Source organism: Prionailurus viverrinus, chromosome B1, assembly GCF_022837055.1.
Source record: "Prionailurus viverrinus isolate Anna chromosome B1, UM_Priviv_1.0, whole genome shotgun sequence".
In the NCBI taxonomy this organism is placed as follows: Eukaryota; Metazoa; Chordata; class Mammalia; order Carnivora; family Felidae; genus Prionailurus; species Prionailurus viverrinus.
In genome coordinates, this window is record NC_062564.1 from 149,625,024 (window position 1) to 149,644,110 (window position 19,087).

Sequence of the window (19,087 nt, forward strand, 5' to 3'; positions counted from 1 at the left end):
CCATGGAACCAAATACAATGGGAGAACAAGTACATGCTTGATAAATCAATTTATTATGGGTGATGAGTTTTTAGACCAATTTTATAATGCGATTAACACAGAAAAAAAAGGGAAATTTCAAAGAGTTCAGAGACTACCATTACTTTTGCTTTAAAAATATTGAACATTGATCTCAGGTTGTGTTGCTCTTGTAACACTATTTGATTGGACTTCTTTTTTATTTTGAAAAGCCAGAATTTACTGATGGCTCCATTATTTTTAAATTCTGATATACTACATACCATAATAAAAGTAAAACTGAGTGTTTTAATTACTTTTCACATGATTTTAAAAGTACTTTGGGTGTATTCATTATACTCAGGCTACAAAATTTTGCTAGGTGGGTAAAGGACGTTTGAATAGGAAGAATCATCATGAAAGACAGCAAATAGGACTTTCCACCAAGCCTGTGGATAAAGAGAAAACATTCTTTTTATTAAATTTGAACTACAGATCAAGTCATTGCTAATATCCTTATGCTTTCTTGTTTTTTGATTTGTATCTAAATATATTCCTCTGTGACTAACCAGGTGTTCACAGTTGCCCATTTGTTACCCTTTGCTTGGTCTGGATTAGAGGCTTAAGAGGCTTCTCTCCTTCCTATAGGCTCTGAGCTCTGTTTAGCCCAAGTCTGAAGAAGCAGTAAGGATGGAGGTGCCCCCCCTATCAACTTATCCTGAGAATCAGCTAACCACAGTGGACATTTTCTCTCAGATCCTACTAGTTTCCCCCTGCTTGCCCAAGTTCCCTTCAAAACTTTCTGCTGATCTTTGCTTACTTCTCTTTAGGCAGTGAAAGAAAAGGTTTTTCTGTTGGATTTTGAGACACTTGGCAGATTTCTGAGATTTAAGCATTCTCCCCATTTAGGCAATGGGTTCCGTTCCGAATAAAGTCTTTCCTTAACTAAGTCTGGGTTTGCTTTAATTTGACATGACACAAGATCCCTTACCAAAAACTGGGCCTTGGTTAAAATGATCCGCAGAGAAAAGCTGACTAGAATTATTCTCAAATACTTATATAATCAGACTCTGCTTTAGAGTAAATGCTACCATCTCTATTAGTTTTTTTTTCCCCTTAAGCTCTTATATCTTGTCCTAAATTATTTTGGTAGTTTCTCAGTGGCCTTCTTCATTGTCTATCTAGATTCCTCTCTCTCCAGCTGCCATAAACCTGCTGGTAACATAGTCTTAAATACACATGCAGTCACCTCACTTCTTGGTGAAGTGATATTCTGACTGATGATTGTTTATACATTCATTTTTAAAACTAAATAGTAAGCTGTGGAGTACAGAGAATCTGGCTAATGGTATTTATATTTCCAATGGCTGTCTCACTGTATGATCCTTTTGTGGTCAAGTAATAGCCTATGCCTGCATGAACACGAATTTCAGTTTGACCCGTATGTTCGTGAATAATTATACAAGGAGTTGTATTTATTCACAATTTCTTCTTTCTTATCTTTGAAAGAGCTTCTTTATTTCTATTGTTGTAGGGTCCCCTCCCTAAAAAAACAAACAAAACAAACAAACAAAAAAAGAAAACAAACAAAAAATCCTCAAGGCAACCTGGAGATGTGCATAAGTGTCAATATCCCTCACAACCTTGTAACATGAGACCAATTAGTCAGACTACATGTTTGTGTGTTACCATGTACGGGAAACCAAAAAAATAAAAAAGTGCATGCAACACTATGCCATGTGATGTTGGGGCTCAATTCTTTGGGTACAAACCCGACTGAGCAGTGCCGGCACAAATAAAGTTGCTTCCTGGAGAGAAAAGCCTAGGTGTCACAACTTTTGTGTGAAAATCCTGCCACACTATGTCTTTAGATCTCTATGCCAAACTAATTGTATCCTAAGGGATTACATTTCTTAGTACTTTGGGGAATTAAAAAACAGTGAGTCATTATTGAAAAATAGATTAAATGAATTTGCAGCCTGCAATTACAAATCTGATCAAGGTCTTTTATGTAATATGTCTTTTAATAGTCTCACAACTTCTATGAATTGGTTTAAGTGTCATCACAATCACATTTTGTCCTAGAGAAAATGAAGTCTAGAAAAAATTAGGAATAGTTCAAGGTCATAAAACAGTAATGTTTGGAACCAGAGGCAAGCAATGGTATTCCCAGCCCTAACCCCTACTCCTTAACCATACCAGGACAGGAGTTTTCTTTTGGAAACATTTAAATAAACAATTATCCTTAGGAGAGCTACTGCATTTCCTAAACTGGGACTGCTTTTGACTTAAAACCTTGCTTTTGTTTTCTCTTGTTTTAATGTCACCATTGATACCTCTGGAGAATATCAAATGTAACTAAACCCAGCTTACCTCTGGAATGTAATAGAAAAGGGATTTCCTATGGATATGGAACTGGGTAACGTTGAAAATAAAGTTGTCCTGATTTTGGAAATTGTGCGAAATACCTCTCCTGTATGCAAGGAAAAGGAAATGGACAATAGCAGAGAATTGAGACAATGACAGTGCAAATATTTCACAATAATTTTCATTCAAAATTTTGATTAAAGTTAAAGTTGGTAGGAACTTATGTATCATCTACTTCATTGTTCTTTAAAACTTGGGCATAGGTTTTCACTTTTTTAAGAGGGAAATGTTGAAAGAAGGTAAAAATGATCAAGGATTCACATTTTTACTGTTGCTGACAATTTTGTCAGTTTATAATAATACATGCAGGGGCCTCGATTACAACCAATCACTTACAAAAGGTTTCCGTATTCTTTATAATAGTACCTCCAAGTTCCTACTTTGCCCATCCTTGAATATTCCAAAGAGAAAGAAGTTACTGATACCAGATCAGGTAGAGCTCTTTTGATTCTTGAGTCATAAGAAGCTTACTATCTCTTAGAAGTCCCTTACAAACTTCTATTAAATGAAATATCCCTCATCTCTCCTTCTGATTCTTTTTGTTTGGTGCCATTTTAAACTAATCTATTTATTATGGTACTAAGTATTTCTGAGACCTGATCACACTGATATGACATGTCAAAATAATAAAGGATATCAATGTTGCATTCATTTAAAAAAATGTTAAGGACGCCTGGGTGGGTCAGTAGGTTGAGCGTCTGACTCTTGATTTTTGCTTCGGTCATGATCTCAAGTTCCTTACCTTTAGCCCCACATCAGGGTTGGTGCTGTTACCTTGGGATTCTCTCTCTAGGTCTCCCTCTGCCATCCCCCCACTCACATTCACTCTCCCTTACAAAATAAAGAAATATAGTTTTTAAAAATGTTAAGTGAATGAAGTTTTCTCTGTTATTTAACATGGTCCATTAACTTCAGCTAATGACTTCATCACTGTCCCAAAGCATCATAAGGTGGAGGTTTACCACCTCATATGTGTTTTTAGAAGCCTCTATACTCCATGAGGCATATATTATACTTAATATCATTAAATTTTCAGCTATTCTTTTGACCAAGGCAAATATTTGACAGAGATACTCTAGTACAGAGAAGAGTTAGCTTCTATTGTGTGGCCTTATGAGTTTCCATTTAGTCGTTACTAGTGCACAAGACTTGGAGTCTTTTACCAGTGCATCATAAATAAGTAAAATCAATGTGTACTATAACCATTCACTATATAGATATATTTAAGAGGTAAGCATTGATTCTTCTTATAGAATAAATACTCAGGGACAGAAAATGTTTGTACATTACTGGATAATCACTGGGAATTGCAGGGTATGGATACTCAGGAGATATAGATTTCTGTTAAAAGCAGAACAGATTAAAATGTTAATACATGCTTACTTATCAAGCTTACCAGTTACATGACAGTGTCTTACCTCTTCAGATGAATCAGCAAACTGGGAAAAAAGAAAAAATAATAATGAACACCTTCATTATATAATTCCAAACTGAAGGTCACAATGCACTAAGCTGTCATAATTGGGATTAAACAAAATGAAGACAAAGTCTTAGTAACTGACACACTAAAGTAGTTTTTTCTTGTTGTTTGTTTAATGACATCTTTAAATTGAGTGAAGAGATCAACGAGGATACAATGGCTTTGAAGGACACACTGAACCTAATAGACTTAACAGATATATTCAGAGCATTTTCCTAGAGCAGCAAATACACATTCTTTTTGAGTGTACATGGAACATTCTCCAGAATATATCCCATACTGGATCACAAATGAGACCTCAACTAGTACAAAAAACGATTGAGATCATACCATGCAAACTTTCAGGCCACAATACTATGAAACTTGAAACCAACCACAAGAAAAAAAATTGGAAAGACCACAAACACATGGAAGATAAAGAACATCCTCCTAAAGATAGGATGGGTTAGCTAGGAACCTAAAGATGAAATAAAAATATACACGGAAGCAAATGAAAATGAAAATATGGCAGTCCCAAACCTTTGGTATGCCACGAAGCTGGTCATAAGAGAGAAATATATAGCAATCAGGCCTTCCTGAAGAAGTAAGAAAAGTCTCAAACACACAACCTAACCTGACACCTGAAGGAGCTGAAAGAAGAACAGCACATAAAGTCCAAAACCAGCAGAGGAAGGAAAGAATAAGGATTAGAACAGAAATAAATGATGTAGAAACAATAAGAATCCAGTAGAACTGATCAACAAATCTAAACACTGGTTCTGTGAGAGAATTAATAAAACTGACAAACGCGTAGCCAGAATTATCAAAAAGAAAAGAGATAGGACCCAAATAAGTAAAATCACGAAGGAAAGAGGAAAGATCACAACCAACACCACATAACACAATTATAAGAGAATATTATGAGCAATTGTATGCCAACAAATTGGGCAATCTTGAAGAACTGGATACATTTCTAACGACATATAAAATACTGGAACTGAAGTGGGAAGAAATAGAAAATTTGAACAGATGTATAACCAGCAACGAAGTTGAGTCAGTCATCAAAAATCTCCCTCAAGAGTCCAGAGCAAGATGGATGCCCAGGGGACTTCTACCAAACATTTGAAAAGGAACGAATACCTAGTCTTCCGAAGCTGTTCCAAACAATAGAAATGGAAGGAAAACATGCAAAATCATTCAATGAAAACAGCTTTACCTTGATTCCAAAACCAGGCAACAATCCCACCCAAGAGCAGAAATACAGACCAGAATCCTTGATGAACATGGGTGAAAAAAACCTCAACAAGATCGAATCCAACCATACACTGAAAGAATTATTCAGCATGATCCAGTAAGTGGGATTTATTTCTGGGATGTAAGGGTGGTTCAATATTCACAAATCAATCAACATGATACACCACATTAATAAAAGAAAGGATAAGAATTCTATGATCCCCCCCCATAGATGCAGCAAAGGCATTTGACAAAATATTGTATTCTTTCTTGATAAAAGCGCTCAAGAAAGTAGGGGTAGAAAGTAATGTTGCAAAAGCAAAACAAAGTGGGAGGCATCACAATTCCGGATTTCAAGCTCTATTAAAAAGCTGTAATCATCAAGACTGTATGGTACTGGCAGAAAAATAGACACATAGATCAGAACAGAATAGAGGACCCAGAATCGGATGCTCACTAATTTGGTCAACTGATCTTCAACAAAGCAGGAAGGAATATCCAATGGACAAAAGACTGTCTCTTCAACAAACAATGTTGGGAAACTTAGAAAGCAACGTGCAGAAGAATGAACCTAGACCACATTCTTACACCATACACCCAAGAATATTCCAAATGGATGAAAGACCTAAACTGAGACAGAAACCATCAAAATCCTAGAGGAGAACTCAGGAGGAAATCTTTGGCATCAGCCAGAGCAACTTCTCACTAGACCTGTCACCAGAGTAGAGGGAAACTAAAGCAAAAATGAACTATTGGGACTTCATCAAGATAAAATGTTCCTGCTCAGTGAAGGAAACAATCGATCAACTTAAAAGGCCACCTACAGAATGGGAGAAGATATTTGCAAATGACATGTCAGATAAAACACTAGTATCCAAACTGTATAAAACACTTATCAAAGTCCACATCCCCAAAACAAACAATCCAGTGAAAAAATGAGCAGAAGACATGAAAAAATATTTCACCAAAGAAGACACACAAATGGCTAGGAGACTGATTAAAAAATGTTCAACATCACTCATCATTAGGGAAATACATATCCAAACTACAATGAGATACCACCTCACACCTGTCAGAATGGCTAAAATTGACAACTCAGGAACCTACAGATGCTGGCAAGGATGTGGAGAAAGGGGAACCTTCTTACACTGTTGGTGGGAATGCAGGCTGGTATAGCCACTGTGAAACAGAAGATAGAGGTGTCTCAAAAAAGTTAAAAATTGAACTACCCTACAATTCTGCAATTGCACAACTAGGTATTTACACAAAAGATACAAAAAAATACGGAATCAAAGAGGCACATGCACCCCAATGTTTACAGAAGAATGATCAACAATAGCCAATTTATGAGAAGAGTCCAAATGTCCATTGATTGATGAATGGATAAAGAAACAGTGGTAAATCCATGCAATGGAATATTATTCAGCCATCAAAAAGAATTAAGTCTTGCCATTTGCAATCACGAGGATGGAACTAGAGTATATTATGCTAAGTGAAATAAGTCAATCAGAGGAGACAAACACCATCAGGGGAAGGGAAGGAAAAATAAAATAGGATAGAAGCAGAGAGGAAGGCAAACCATAAGAGACTCTGAAATATAAAGAACAAACTGACGGTTGCTGGAGGGGAGTGGGAGGATGAGCTAAACTGATGATGGGCATTATGGAGGGCCCTTGCTGGGATGAGCCCTGGGTGTTAGGTGAAAGTGCCGAATCACTAAATTCCAATCCAGAAATCAATACTATGTTTTATGCTGTATGTTAACTAATTTGAATTCAAATAAAATCTTGAATGTAAAAAATAAATAAAATGAGTGATGAGTAGATTTTTGCTGTAATTAGATTTGGAGAGCAATTGAAAGACTAAGTTTTGTATTTCCTAAAAACAAATGCTTTTTTTAAACACATGGATATATTTTATGTAGATTAAGAGCTACTTATCTGTAAATATTTTATGTGCTAGTAGAGTCTGGTATTGTTTTTCTCTTTGTTCTTCAAATTTTATTCCTTCCACTTTTGTTCTTTTGCAAATAAATATAAAGTGATACACTGTGATGTCATAAACACATTTTCAGAAACATCAAATAGAACTTGTTGGATTAGTTGAAGAAGTATTCTTAATTCTTAATGAATTTCTCAATAATTAGAAAGAATACCAAAGCAAAAGGGACTCACTTTAACTTGAACAGACTAAGAAACAAAGGTAAGACTAGAACAATGAGGAGGAGGTAAGTAATGAGGAGGGAAAGAAGAGAGTGAGGATGAGGGAAGGACATAAGGTGGAGGCTGATGAAAGGGAAGTGAGAGAGGAGACTGAAGAGGTTAGGAGGTGGAGGAGGAGGGGAAGGAAGGCAAACAGGAGGAGGGGAATGAGGAGGGGGAGTAGGTAGAGGAGGAGGAAGCAAGAGAGAAGAGAAGGGGAAGAAGGAAAAGAAGAGGCTGAGAAGGAGGAGGGGAGAGAGGAGAAGAAAGAGGTTAGAGAGTGGAAGAGGAGAGGGAGGAGGGAAGGAAGAGGATAAAGAAGAGGGGCAGATGGAAAGATGAAGGAGAAAGAAGAAAGCTTCAGAGAAGTCAATTTTCACTGGTGACCCATGAGAAAATGACAACGTAGGTAAGAGCTTCTGAAAATTAGTTAGTCTAGTGCTGATAATATGTAAGTGTTTTTCATTAGCCTCTCCTTCCCACATCTTTATGGAGCTCTTTTAAAAATTTTTATTTTTACATCAAGCTAATTGTTTGAGTGTCCATATAAGTTTAGTGTGTTTGTGTACCCAAGATTTATTCTAAATGCCTAGTGAGCTTACTATATTAATTCAAGGAAAATGTCCATATAAAACCATTAAAATCTAGTAAGCCGTGTTCAGGAAAATGCAAAAACATAGGTGAAAATGCAAATAAGGAGACTCCTTGGAGAACCACTAAAAACGTATTCTTCAAAATTCCTGGATATACTTACAGTCATGGCAACCATGAGAGCCATGATAAAAACAAAAAGAAGGATCTTCATATTTGGCTGAGTCCTGTGAAAGCATATGTGAAAATCAGTAGCATATTCATTCCTTTATTTACAAGTCCAACATTTCTTGACCAAACTATGCTCCAAAGCCTTGGGAAACATACTGGAAATGCAAAGACAATTGAAACACATTGCCTGACATCAGGGAACTTGGAGACTGGTGGGGACCTTGGTAAGTAAAGATAAACGCTGAGATTTGCAAATAGTAAAGTGTTATTGAACCCCCCAAAAGTGACAGCATGAAAAGACCAAGAGGATGGGGGCATGAAAGTAAAGCAAAAGGAGAAGCAGTTGTAGATTCTATAGGGTAAGTAAGGAGAGGTGTTGGGAGCCAGCCAAGAAACACAACCAAGAGAGAAGATTGCATGTGGGAAGTGATCTCGTTCAGCACATAAGGAGGACAGTGATGGAGACAGGCTGGCCCCTTAGATTGCTGTGAGATTACAGGGCCCACAGAATGTCATGAGGAGGGATAGGGCAGAGTTTAAAGAAATGTTTAGAAAGTAGAGTGACAAGCAACAGGGACTGGTTTTATAACAGAATGAGTGAAGATGAGCCAGGCTCCTGGCTTGAGAATGGTGTAAATGGTGTGACCCTGGTATATTAGAGCATGAATGATACTTGGTAGGGAAAAATCTAATTAAAAGGTTTCAGTGAAAACATTTGTAAACACTTTTACAGATTGAATCAGTAAACATGATGTAATCTTGCAAATAACCTTATTGAACCAAAGTAATGGAATCTGGGACCATTTGTCATAGGTTTGTAATTCTCTCCATACAAGTAAATTCAGTTCTATTTCTCTTGAAAAAGAAATAGGTTATTTGTTTCTGAATTGAAGATATATAAATAAAGGCATTTTACAAACTGTAAGGTAAACAATAGGTAAAGCCTTTTTCTTTTTTCTTTTACCCACCAGTTTTGATAGAACATACCTTAAGAATGTATGTCTAGTGAGAGAAGAAATTAGTATTTAGTCTTCCACTAAATGACTACGTTTTTAACATATGAAGCAGAACTTGGGACTGATGGAATTTTCCTTCTTCCTTATCTGCTTCTTCTGCCTTACTGGTTTAAACTCAAGACTGTGGCCTTAGACAAATGATAAAAATTAAAGAAATTTTTGGTGTAGTTTTTCTATCATGTACGATTTAACCAAATATTTAGTCATTATATGATACAAAATAGGATGTAGGTCTTAGTGTTGTGTATCCCTGGCATCTTATTGAAAGTAGAGGATTGAGAGACATTCATAGAAAGTGGTATTGCATTGATAGATAGATAAATGATAGATAGATAGATAGATAGATAGAGCAGGGCTTTGAAAAATATTTCCCAAGGGACACAATGATAAAAGTCTGAAATATTGCAAAATTTTTTTCCAGTCAAATTACAAAGAAACGTAAGATGGGTTAAATAAATGAGTCATTAAAACAAAATAATCCTTTATACTGTGTTAATTATGCAGAAAAACAAACTATTTTGAATGATGAAAAGGACAATGAAAGGTAGTAGAAAATTGAAGCAATACTGGGAATAAAGTAATGTTAAAAATGATGACTTAAAACTTTGAAATACACACATTTCCAAAAAGAGAGCTGATGCTATTCAAGAGTTCATTTTCTCATAAAATTTAAACTCCAACTTTAAGTGAAAGGTAAAAGCCATTATTAACAAAGTCAATGTCACATATGTAGCCAAGAAAATTAAAAGTCTTTTAGAAAATCCCACCAGTAGAGGTGATGGACCATATCTCTTCCATTTTCCACATCATTCTCTTTGTAATCATTGCTGTCAATTCAGAGGCACTGAAATCCTTAACCCACCTTCAAATCCTCACTCAGGTCATTAATTCTGTCTTTCAAGTGTTTCTTTATGAGAAATTATCAGTCAGCAATAAACATTTTATAAATGCTTTTCAACTTATTCTAGCACACAGAAGATTAAAATAAGACATCATGTTGGATTACACATGAGTATATTACCTGTTATGCAAGATGAGACTCAAGAGTTAGTGGCTGAAATTCTGAAGCTGTAAGAGATGATGTGCTTTTTCTGAGGACTGGTGTATTTAAATACACTGAAATCCTTCGTTTGTTTTTCTAAATCGTGTCAAATAGGGAACTGTCAATATAGAGCTGACGATACTACCCCCAAATCAGTCCCCACAGAAAACCAAGATAAACTGAACACAATGATTTATAATAGAAGATTGTAAAGCAGATGACCAGGAAACAAATGGACCCATTCAAGAAGAATCCCAATGTTAGTTAAGGCATTTGTGAATAAGACAAAGGGAAAAGTATGTTAGAGTCAACCAAGCATAGAAATGATTGAAATGGCAAAAACATTTCTGTAGAATGCCACCTACCTTATGTCAACAAATGCATGTCCAAGATGGAACAACACTATACGAAAAATGATACCATCTAATTAAAATTGTATCCTTGTCTAATTAAACGGTGGCAACTGTCATCATGAAATTAGTCTTCACTTATTTATGTTTCCTTCAGATTATTAAAATGTGCTTTGCTTCTATTGACTTTGGAATATTTTAAGTTTTAAAGTATATCCAAAATTGATTTGCTTCCTCTGAGCTTTTAGAGGCTCATGTCCCCCAGTGGAAGCCACGTGCACATGATTACACTAGATAGGAGGAAAACTTCAGTTAGTCTCTAGGTAGATTTGTGTAAAAATTCACCTCTTTGTTACTGGTTAAATAATTCACTGTAGTCAGAGCCGAATATGAGAAAATCATTTTAGGGTTTGTAGATTTTATGTCCTAGTCCATCGTTACTAAACATGTGATACCTGGAGCCATCAGAATTAGCATCACCTGAGAGCTTGTGGAAATGCAACTTCATAGACCCTCTTCCCATACTCAGTGCATCAGAAGCTTGGAGGTGCCCTGGGAATCTCATGTTAACAGTATCTCTAGAAAACTATTCATGCACCAGAAAGTACACCAAGTAATAGACTCATTATAATAGACATATTATTTATCTGTAGACCAGGTCGTGTAAAGAAAACTTCAGGTTTAAATTTTATCGGGTGTTTTAAGAAAATACTCATTAGCTAACTCTTCTATGCTATATTTGAGCCACTCATTAGAAATTACCGTTCTTCTCTGGGTAGTATACAAAACATTACAAATGTTTTCTAAGTCAATGAATTGTAGTCGAATTAAATCTACATTATTTTATCTACTTCATTGATTTCTAAGCCTTGAAGATATATATCCTCTTCTCAAGTGCAAAACAAAACTAATATTTGCTATATTCTCAACAGAAAAGAAGATATATAGGGTTTAGTAAGTATTGAAATAAGTATGATTTTTAAAAATAAGCCCTGCTTATTCCTTTTGGAATTGTCATATGGCTTCCTTCCTGAGTATTTTCTTTCTGTTTCTAAGTCTCACGTATTTTCTTCCCTGACTTATCCCTTCATTGCATCATGTAGCAATATTACTAGGCGATATTCTAACAAATCTGTGAGTGTCATAGTTTCATGGACAAAAAGTGAACAAATTCTCCAAGGGCAATACCAAAGAACACCACCAACAACAAATTGCCAGGTAATACAAATAGATAGATGCTAACATACACATTTCAAACCTACAATTAAACTTGCCTCACCCATATTTTAGGTTGGACGTCAAAATGTTGGCATTATTCCACCCATCACTTTCTGCTTTAATGTGACAGGAAGCATGGGGATTATGTGGAATAGCAGGAAACAGGAAGGTGGAATCTAAACACCAGAATAACTTTCTCATATTTGCTATGGTGCCACCCTCACGGGCAGTAGGTCATTTTAGAATATTGATGGACCAGAATGTGTCCTGATACTTTCTAATTAAGTAAAACAGTGTTCATTTCCTCTATAACCAACCATCGTTGTGTTTGAAAATGCCAGAGTTTACAATTCCAAGGGAAAAATAAAAAAGCTATTGTTGTATCACAAATGTGACATTCAGTTGGTGGCATAAGTGTCCAAAGAATGAATGGGTATTTGTGGATTTGGTATTTTGCTCGATTCATTTTCTCTCTCCCTTTTCCACATGTTATTTTTCTTCCTAGTCCTTCATTTCTCTCACAATGAAATCGTTGATAGTGTGTGACAAAAGCCATGATGTTTTCTTATTTCATTAAAACATTATTTTGTGTCTATTCTCATGTGAATTACTAAAATGAAGAAGGAAAAAGGGTAGCTTAGCAAATGCAGAAGAATGTTATGAGAGATCTGGAGGCCCAGCTAAACCACAAAAGCAGTAAAGCCTATCTGCATAGGGGTTAGGGGATCTCTTGACCAACAACATCAAGAAAATGAACATTTGCATGATAAGGTCCCAGAAGAAGAATTTGGGAGTGAAAGGGAAAGAAAACTTATTTGAAGTAATAATACCTGAAAACTTCCCTAACCTAGAGAAAGAAATGGATATCCAGGTTTCTATGCACAAGGAATTCCAAACAAGATAAACCCACAGAACAAGATATTGAGCAGGACACATAATAATGGAAATGTTAAGATGAAAGGTGAGAGAGAATTGAAAGCACCAAGAGAGAAGTAAATGTTACGTACAAGGGAAAGTCTATAAGGCTGATTTTTCAGCAGAAACTTTTCTGGCCAGAAAGGAGTTGCATGAAATACACAAAGTATTGAAAGGAGAACATCTACAACCAAGAATACTCAAGGCTGTAAGGTTAACATTCACCATCAAAAGAGACATAAAGAGTTTCTCAGGCAAACAAAAGGTAAAGGAGCTTGTGAGTACTAACCAGGTCTAAGAATTAAAGGGAGTTCTTTAGGTGGAAAGGAAATGTTGATCATTAGATGTAAGAAAATATGAATAAAAAGATGTGAAATATGAAAGCATACACATAAAAAGTAGAGTGGGGAGTTAAAAAAAGAAGTTCTTTAAGAATGTGTTTCTGATGGGCGGGAGGATGGCGGCATAGGAGGACGCTGGGCTCACTGCGCTTCCTGCTGATCACTTAGATTCCACCTACACCTGCCTAAATAACCCAGAAAATCGCCAGAAGACTAGCAGAACGGAGTCTCCAGAGCCAAGCACAGACGAGAGGCCCACGGAAGAGGGTAGGAAGAGCGTGGAGGTGGTGCACGCTACACGCACTGGCGGGAGGAAGCCAGGGCAGAAGGGCAGCCCACCAGCCAAGCAGAGCCCCTGAGTCTGGCTGGCAAAAGCGGAGGGGCCAGATGGAGTGTGTTCCTACAGCAAGCGGGACTTAGCATCTGGGAGGTCATAAGTTAACAGCTCTGCTCAGAGAGCGGGAAGGCTAGAGAACAATGGGACGGAGAGTTGCTGAGCCCCAGGACAACAGAGCTCAGTTTGGCAGGGAACAAAGATGCTCGCCAGCACCATCTCCCTCGCCCATCCCCCAGCCAAAATCCCAAAGGGAACCAATTCCTGCCAGGGAACTTGCTTGCTCTGCGCAAACATCCAACTCTGTGCTTCTGCGGAGCCACCCTCCGGCAGTGGGTCTGACTCCCTCCCGCTGCCACAGGGCCCCTCCTGAAGTGGATCACCTAAGGAGAAGCGAGCTAAGCCTGCCCCTCCTGCCCCCATGCACCTTGCCTACCCACCCCAGCTAATACGCCAGATCCCCAGCACCACAAGCCTGGCAGTGTGCAAGTAGCCCAGACGGGCCACGCCACCCCACAGTGAATCCCACCCCTAGGAGAGGGGAAGAGAAAACACACACCAGTCTCACTGTGGCCCCAGCGGTGGGCTGGAGGCAGACATCAGGTCTGACTGTGGCCCTGACCACCAACTCCAGTTATACACCACAGCACAGGGGAAGTGCCCTGCAGGTCCCCACCACTCCAGGGACTATCCGAAATGACCAAACGGAAGAATTCCCCTCAAAAGAATCCCCAGGAAATAACAAAAGCTAATGAACTGATCAAAAAGGATTTAAATAATATAACAGAAAGTGAATTTGGAATAATAGTCATAAAAGTAATCGCTGGGCTTGAAAACAGTATAGAGGATAGCAGAGAATCTCTTGTTACAGAGATCAAGGGACTAAGGAACAGTCACGAGGAGCTGAAAAACACTTTAAACGAGATGCAAAATAAAATAGAAACGTCCACAGCTCGGATTGAAGAGGCAGAGGAGAGAATAGGTGAACTAGAAGATAAAATTATGGAAAAAGAGGAAGCTGAGAAAAAGAGAGAGAAAAAAATCCAGGAGTATGAGGGGAAAATTAGAGAACTAAGTGATACACTAAAAAGAAATAATATACGCATAATTGGTATCCCAGAGGAGGAAGAGAGAGGGAAAGGTGCTGAAGGTGTACTTGAAGAAATCATAGCTGAGAACTTCCCTGAACTGGGGAAAGAAAAAGGCATTGAAATCCAAGAGGCACAGACAACTCCCTTCAGACGTAACTTGAATCGATCTTCTGCATGACATATCATAGTGAAACTGGCAAAATACAAGGATAAAGAGAAAATTTTGAAAGCAGTAAGGGATAAACGTGCTCTAACATATAAAGGGAGACCTATAAGACTTGGGACTGATCTCTCTTTTGAAACTTGGCAGGCCAGAAAGGAATGGCAGAAGATCTTCAATGTGATAAATAGAAAAAATATGCAGCCGAGAATCCTTTATCCAGCAAGTCTGTCATTTAGAATAGAAGGAGAGATAAAGGTCTTCCCAAACAAACAAAAACTGAAGGAATTCGTCACCACTAAACCAGCCCTACAAGAGATCCTAAGGGGAATCCTGTGAGACAAAGTACCAGAGACATCGCTACAAGCATAAAACATACAGACATCACAATAACTCTAAACCCATATCTTTCTATAATAACACTGAATGTAAATGGATTAAATGCGCCAACCAAAAGACATAGGGTATCAGAATGGATAAAAAAACAAGACCCATCTATTTGCTGTCTACAAGAGACTCATTTTAGACCTGAGGACACCTTTAGATTGAGAGTAAGGGGATAGAGAACTATTTATCATGCTACTGGAAGCCAAAAGAAAGCTGGAGTAGCCATACTTATATCAGACAAACTAGACTTTAAATTAAAGGATGTAACAAGAGATGAAGAAGGGCATTATATAATAATTACAGTGTCTATCCATCAGGAAGAGCTAACAGTTATAAATGTCTATGTTCCGAATACGGGAGCCCCCAAATACATAAAACAATTACTCATAAACATAAGCAAACTTATTGATAAGAATGTGGTAATTGCAGGGGACTTTAACACTCCACTTACAGAAATGGATAGATCATCTAGACACACGGTCAATAAAGAAACAAGGGCCCTGAACGACACGTTGGATCAGATGGACTTGACAGATATATTTAGAACTCTGCATCCCAAAGCAACAGAATATACTTTCTTCTCGAGTGCACATGGAACATTCTCCAAGATAGATCATATACTGGGACACAAAACAGCCCTTCATAAGTATACAAGAATTGAAATTATACCATGCATACTTTCAGACCACAAAGCTATGAAGCTTGAAATCAACCACAGGAAAAAGTCTGGAAAACCTCCAAAAGCATGGAGGTTAAAGAACACCCTACCAAAGAATGAGTGGGTCAACTAGGCAATTAGAGAAGAAATTAAAAAATATATGGAAACAAACGAAAATGAAAATACAACAATCCAAACGCTTTGGACGCAGCAAAGGCAGTCCTGAGAGGAAAGTACATTGCAATCCAGGCCTATCTCAGGAAACAAGAAAAATCCCAAATACGAAATCTAACAGCACACCTAAAGGAAATAGAAACAGAACAGCAAAGGCAGACTAAACCCAGCAGAAGAAGAGAAATAATAAAGATCAGAGCAGAAATAAACAATATAGAATCTAAAAAAAAAACTGTAGAGCAGATCAACAAAACCAAGAGTTGGTTTTTTGAAAAAATAAAAAATTGGCAAACCTCTAGCCAGGCTTCTCAAAAAGAAAAGGGAGATGACCCAAATAGATAAAATCATGAATGAAAATGGAATTATTACAACCAATCCCTCAGAGATACAAACAATTATCAGGGAATACTATGAAAAATTATATGCCAACAAATTGGACAACCTGGAAGAAATGGACAAATTCCTAAACACCCACACTCTTCCAAAACTCAATCAGGAGGAAATAGAAAGTTTGAACAGACCCATAACCAGAGAAGAAATTGAATCGGTTACCAAAAATCTCCCAACAAATAAGAGTCCAGGACCAGATGGCTTCCCAGGGGAATTCTACCAGACGTTTAAAGCAGAGATAATACCTATCCTTCTCAAGCTATTCCAAGAAATAGAAAGGGAAGGAAAACTTCCAGACTCATTCTATGAAGCCTGTATTACTTTGATTCCTAAACCAGACAGAGAACCAGTAAAAAAAGAGAACTACAGGCCAATATCCCTGATGAATATGGATGCAAAAATTCTCAATAAGATACTAGCAAATCGAATTCAACAGCATATAAAAAGAATTATTCACCATGATCAAGTGGGATTCATTCCTGGGATGCAGGGCTGGTTCAACATTCGCAAATCAGTCAGCGTGATACATCACATTAATAAAAGAAAAGATAAGAACCATATGATCCTGTCAATCGATGCAGAAAAGGCATTTGACAAAATTCAGCACCCTTTCTTAATAAAAACCCTTGAGAAAGTCGGGATAGAAGGAACATACTTAAAGATCATAAAAGCCATTTATGAAAAGCCCACAGCTAACATCATCCTCAATGTGGAAAAACTGAGAGCTTTTTCCCTGAGATCGGGAACACGACAGGGATGCCCACTCTCACCGCTGTTGTTTAACATAGTGTTGGAAGTTCTAGCATCAGCAATCAGACAACAAAAGGAAATCAAAGGCATTAAAATTGGCAAAGATGAAGTCAAGCTTTCACTTTTTGCAGATGACATGATACTATACATGGAAAATCTGATAGACTCCACCAAAAGTCTGCTAGAACTGATACATGAATTCAGCAAAGTTGCAGGATACAAAATCAATGTACAGAAATCAGTTGCATTCTTGTACACTAACGATGAAGCAACAGAAAGACAAATAAAGAAACTGATCCCATTCACAATTGCACCAAGAAGCATAAAATACCTAGGAATAAATCTAACCAAGGATGTAAAAGATCTGTATGCTGAAAACTATAGAAAGCTTATGAAGGAAATTGAAGAAGATATAAAGAAATGGAAAGACATTCCCTGCTCATGGATTGGAAGAATAAATATTGTCAAAATGTCAATCCTACCCAAAGCTATCTACACATTCAATGCAATCCCAATCAAAATTGCACCAGCATTCCTCTCGAAGCTAGAACAAGCAATCCTAAAATTTGTATGGAACCACAAAAGACCCCGAATAGCCAAAGTAATATTGAAGAAGACCAAAGCGGGAGGCATCACAATCCCAGACTTTAGCCTCTACTACAAAGCTGTCATCATCAAGACAGCATGGTATTGGCACAAAAACAGACACATAGACCAATGGAATAGAATAGAAACTCCAGAACTAGACCCACAAACGTATGGCCAACTCATCTTTGACAAAGCAGGAAAGAACATCCAATGGAAAAAAGACAGTCTCTTTAACAAATGGTGCTGGGAGAACTGGACAGCAACATGCAGAAGGTTGAAACTAGACCACTTTCTCACACCATTCACAAAAATAAACTCAAAATGGATAAAGGACCTAAATGTGAGACAGGAAACCATCAAAACCCTAGAGCAGAAAGCAGGAAAAGACCTCTCTGACCTCAGCCGTAGCAATCTCTTACTCGACACATCCCCAAAGGCAAGGGAATTAAAAGCAAAAATGAACTACTGGGATCTTATGAAGTTAAAATGATTCTGCACAGCAAAGGAAACAACCAACAAAACTAAAAGGCAACCAATGGAATGGAAAAAGATATTCGCAAATGACATATCGGACAAAGGGCTAGTATCCAAAATCTATAAAGAGCTCACCAAACTCCACACCCGAAAAACAAATAACCCAGTGAAGAAATGGGCAGAAAACATGAATAGACACTTCTCTAAAGAAGACATCCGGATGGCCAACAGGCACATGAAAAGTTGTTCAATGTCGCTACTCATCAGGGAAATACAAATCAATACCACACTCAGATATCACCTCACACCAGTCAGAGTGGCCCAAATGAACAAATCAGGAGACTGTAGATGCTGGAGAGGATGTGGAGAAATGGGAACCCTCTTGCACTGTTGGTGGGAATGCAAATTGGTGCAGCCACTATGGAAAACAGTGTGGAGGTTCCTCAGAAAATTAAAAATAGTCCTACCCTATGACCCAGCAATACTACAGCTAGGAATCTACCCAAGGGATACAGGAGTACTGATGCATAGGGGCACTTGTACCCCAATGTTTATAGCAGCACTCTCAACAACAGCCAAATTATGGAAAGAGCCTAAATGTCCATCAACTGATGAATGGATAAAGAAATTGTGGTTTATATACACAATGGAGTACTACGTGGCAATGAGAAAGAATGAAATATGGCCCTTTGTAGCAACGTGGATGGAACTGGAGAGTGTGATGCTAAGTGAAATAAGCCAACAAAGACAGATACCATATGGTTTCACTCTTATGTAGATCCTGAGAAACTTAACAGGAACCCATGGGGGAGGGGAAGGAAAAAAAAAAAAAAGAGGTTAGAATGGGAGAGAGCCAAAGCATAAGAGACTGTTAAAAACTGAGAACAAACTGAGGGTTGATGGGGGGTGGGAGGGAGGGGAGGGTGGATGATGGGTATTGAGGAGGGCACCTTTTGGGATGAGCACTGGGTGTTATATGGAAACCAATTTGACAATAAACTTCATATATTGAAAAAAATTAAAAAGTCAGGTAGTAGCTTAACACAGTAAGCAAATAAATAGATACATAAATAAACAGGTAAATAGTGAAAAAACCACAAATACATGTGAGGAAAGCCCA

General features: G+C 37.6%; 1 long non-coding RNA gene across 1 annotated transcript; it reads left to right on the forward strand.

Annotated features, from left to right (window-relative positions):
- The first annotated feature begins 328 nt into the window (after positions 1-328).
- Positions 329-15,557, forward strand: LOC125163441 (uncharacterized). The gene is made up of 3 exons (XR_007151464.1): positions 329-448; positions 15,147-15,151; positions 15,546-15,557. It is a non-coding gene; the product is annotated as an uncharacterized LOC125163441 (long non-coding RNA).
- Positions 15,558-19,087: the final 3,530 nt, after the last annotated feature.